The following is a 4327-nucleotide window of genomic DNA, read 5'->3' on the forward strand; positions in this document are numbered from 1 at the left end:
TTGGTAGGTGAATCTCAAATGCTTAGTAAAAAGAGTTCTCCCTTTTTGTACTATTAATGGCTGCATATTTCAGCTTTTATTAGTAGGTTCCATTTGGTGAGTGAGAACAACCTGCTTCCACAGAATGGTGAGCAAAATATCTGATTTTGGCCAGGCGTGGTGACTGGGAATCCCAGGACTCGGGAGGCAGAGGCAGGTGGATCTCTGTGAGCTCGAAGCCAGTCTGGTCTATGTAATGAGTTCTGGGATAGCCAGGGTTTCACAGTGAGGCCCTGTCTCAAAAGCAAAACAAAACAAAAACTGATTTTGGTTTTCTACAATCCAGGAAGTCTTCTGGTTGTAATTATGTGCCTATATTCTCCTGAACTTTAGTGTAAATCAATCTGATAGATGTTACCATAATACATGCTGCGTGCTCTGCACTTTGCTATCCTCTGTGCCGAACTCCCTCATCTGAAAAGCAAATTGTCAAAGAGGACTTCATTCTTTTCTTTGTCCTAGGCACACTCCATGCCATGTTCCTGGTCTACTTTCTTCACAGCTCCTATCGCTGTAGGAAGTGATGCCACATATATGTTTGTGACTCTCATTCCACTAGACAAAAGTTCCGTGTGAACCAACACTTTCTTGCACCCCATCCCACTTCCCTAGCATCAGAAGTGACTGCTGTGGAGTGGTTTTGTGAAGACTGATGGGTATAAAGTGGTTCTCTGGCTGGAGAAATGACTCAGTGGTTAAGAGCACTGGCTGCTCTTGCAGAAGACCTGGGTTCAAATCCCAGGACCCACATGGCAGCTAACAATCGTCCATAACTCCAGCTCCAGGGGATCCAAAGCCCACTTCTGATGTGTGATTTGGGCCGTGGGCCAAGACTGCACACAGGGTGTGTGCGTGCTCCAGGCTCTTCTCTTCCCTTAATGAACAGGTTCCACAAAATAATATCCTAGGAGAAGGGACACACTTCCTAGAAACAGGGAACAGGAGCTGTGCTCAGCTTGCAACAATTGTGTGAAGAGAAGAGAAACAGGTTTTCTGTTTTGTACTTTTTATTATTGGGGTTCTTTTAATCTTTACCCTAACAAAATAAGTAATAAAGGCTGTGTGTGTGTGTGTGTGTGTGTGTGTGTGTGCGCGTGTGTGTGTGTGTGTGTATACATGTGCTACTGATGTCTTAGGTATGTGCTTCATTTCAGAATAGTACAGTCATCCTCTTTCTAGGAAACTACTCCATAGCTATTCCAATATTTGTGAAATGACTCACCTTGTACTGTTCTTTAAAATGGACCTTATTTTTACTTTCATCGCACACCCTGCACCAAGCTAAGCAATGGATGTTTTACAGTAAGTGTGCAGTGCAGTTATGCACTCTTTCTTCTCCGAGCTGCTTTAGGTCATCTCTATGGATACAGACTGACAATGTACAACTTGAGTTTAGTTTTTTTGTGTGTTTGGTTTGGCTTTTTTGTTTGTTGTTTGTTATGTTTTATTTTGTTTGAGACAGGGTCTCCCTGTTGCCTCAGCTGGCCTGCACTCCCTATGTAGACCAGACTGACCTGGATCACACAGAGAGCTGCCTGCCTCCTGCATGCCGAGATTAAAGACCTCTGCCACTACTCCAGGCAATGTACAACCATAGAACACAGAATATCACATTGTTTTAAAATTATTTTTGCAACATGAGTAGAAGATCTCAGCAGAGAGGAATCCTGGCACACAATGCTATAGAGAGAGTGGTCGGGGATAGCAGTGACACTCACAGCTGGCTTGCCCACAGGTGGCACCACACACCTCAGTTACCACTTGCTCTGTGCCCACTGAGGATCAACTATTGATGCTACCCTGTGAGTAAATCCCAGGAGGAACAGTAATGTCAATGACTAATTAAAAATGGTGTTCTAGGGGACTAGAGAGATGGCTCAGTGGTTAAAGAGCACTGGTTGCTCTTGCAGAGGACCCAGGATTGATTCCCAGCACCCACATGGCAGCTAACAACCATCTGTAACTTGAGTTCTGAGGGAATCCGACACCCTCTTCTGACCTCCTTAGGCATTGCATCACATGGGTAAACTTACATACATGCAGGCAATACACTCATTTACATAAAAAATAGTAATTTTAAAAATGGTATTCTACATTTTAAAAAATGGGAGAAAATAATTTCTGTTCTTTCTTTTTTCTATATGGTATTAGAGATTGAATCCAAAGCTTTGCTCATGCTAGGAAAACCTCCACTACCAAGCTACGTTCCCAACCCTCTTTGTACATTTTATTTTGAGACAGGGTCTTAGTACATTGCCCAGGCTAACCTTGAACTTATTCTGTAGCCCAGGCATTACCTTGAACTTGTAACCTTCAAGCCTCAGCCTTCCAAATTGAGATTATAGGTCTGTGCCCCCAGGCCCATCTCCAAGTAGATGCATAATAAATAATGAGTGAATGAGTGAATTTATGAAAAACATTTTTGTTAGTAACTGGGGAGGCATACCAGACAGTGATGGTTGTTCAAGGTGTTGATGCAAATATGAGTGACCATGGCCCAGGAACACAGATTCAGGTTACCCCAAATTCCATGTTCCAGCGTAAAAACAGTTTCATGAAGTTTTTATAATAACAGAACAAAGAAAAGTCATAAATCAAGACACTTTTCAAATCCATTGATGTAAACAGTAAGTAGACAGATACAACAAAAGAGAACTCTCAGTCACAGGCCTCAGATGATACCTGATGGCATCCTCAGCCTTTTGATCGGTTGTTAAGCTAATGCATGCTATCAGTCACAAGATGCTAATTCAGAAGCAGGTGGGCAGGGGGGTGGCTATTTGGATGAGTAGCTCTGGACCTGCAGCATTACAGACTCCACAACCACTGAGCCACACCATTCCCTTCAGCCATGGTTCTCAAGCTTCAGCCACACTGAGAAACCTGGAGCACTTAGACCACAGGTCCCTGGTCACAGGAAGAGCCCATCACTGTCGCCATGCTGCCTCTCTGACTTTCCTTTTTATTTGAGACGGGGTCTCGTTATGTAGCACTGACTGACCTAGAACTCACTGTGTAGACCAGATGGACCTCAAACTCACAGAGATCTGCTTGCCTCTGCCTCTGCCTCTGATCACTGGGATTAAAGGTGTATGTCCTGTTACCAAGCCACATTACAGTTATACCTTAATGAAAAAGCATCTTTACTCTTAGCATTAGTTTTAAGCCAAGAGTAGACCTGAACTCTGAGAGTCCCCTGTTCCTTCAGCTGTCTCATAGAACTGTGCCTCTAGAGCCAGGCTACACTCATACTTTCATTGAAGCTGTCTTTCCAGCATTGACTAGGGAAGTAGAGGCTGGGACACCCCCCCCCTTGTCTTATCACAGTGTCTTGCCCTTTGGTCCCTAGGTCTAAAATATATCACACACACACAGACCTCTCAATTCTTCTCATTGTTCTCAATGGGAATAACATGCCTCTTTCAGCACTTTGATATGTTAATCAAGCACTCCCATAGCCATCCTCTATCATGGGTAGAAGGCAAGGTGGGGTACTGAGGGATAAGATCCTTAAGGTCAGACCCCAGGAGCGCATGGCTCAGTGAGCTTGTTCACATTATTGTCGCTTTTAGGTTGCAAGGTTAAGTGACAGTCATTAGTCCAGATTTTGCCCTTATTCCTACTGATGTATACCACCACATGCAGCTCTGACATGCTTTTAATATGTGCTCTTCTGGTGGGATGAGTTAACACCATGCTTTTTGAGAATGGGAGAGGGGGAAGTGTCACTCTAGACTGACTTTGAAATATAACCAAAAGTATCTACTAACGTAGTTGTTTTCATATTCTAGTGCTGACGCAAAAGCACAGTTCTCACCTCAAATGAGATATAGTTTACTCTGGAGCCAAATATGAGTGACAATAACCCCTGCGGTTACTGCAGAGTCCCACTAGTCAGTAGTCACCCCTTATTTACTAATAAAGGCCCATTTGGATCATTGAGGTTGTTGCTTTTCCTTTCTGCCTGCAACTCTTTCTACTCTTATTCCTAACATTTTGGTGCTGAAACCTGGATGAGCACTCTCAGTTCAAAACTCCTAACAATCATCATCGTCATCATCATCATCGTCATCATCATTATTGTCTGTGATTGTGAAATAATGTTTTACATGTTATCTAACCTCTTAGCAAATTCAAGTATACAATACAGTATTGTTAACTTAAAGACTATAGTACTTAGAACTTAAGGTAGGTATCGTGGCTCCTTATCTACCTATGATCCTAGCACTTGGGGAGTGGAAACAGAAGGATCATGAGTTTAAAGACCAATCTGGGCTACATGAGACTC

Source organism: Nannospalax galili, unplaced genomic scaffold (genome assembly GCF_000622305.1).
Source record: "Nannospalax galili isolate Female #2095 unplaced genomic scaffold, S.galili_v1.0 scaffold639, whole genome shotgun sequence".
Lineage (NCBI taxonomy): Eukaryota > Metazoa > Chordata > Mammalia > Rodentia > Spalacidae > Nannospalax > Nannospalax galili.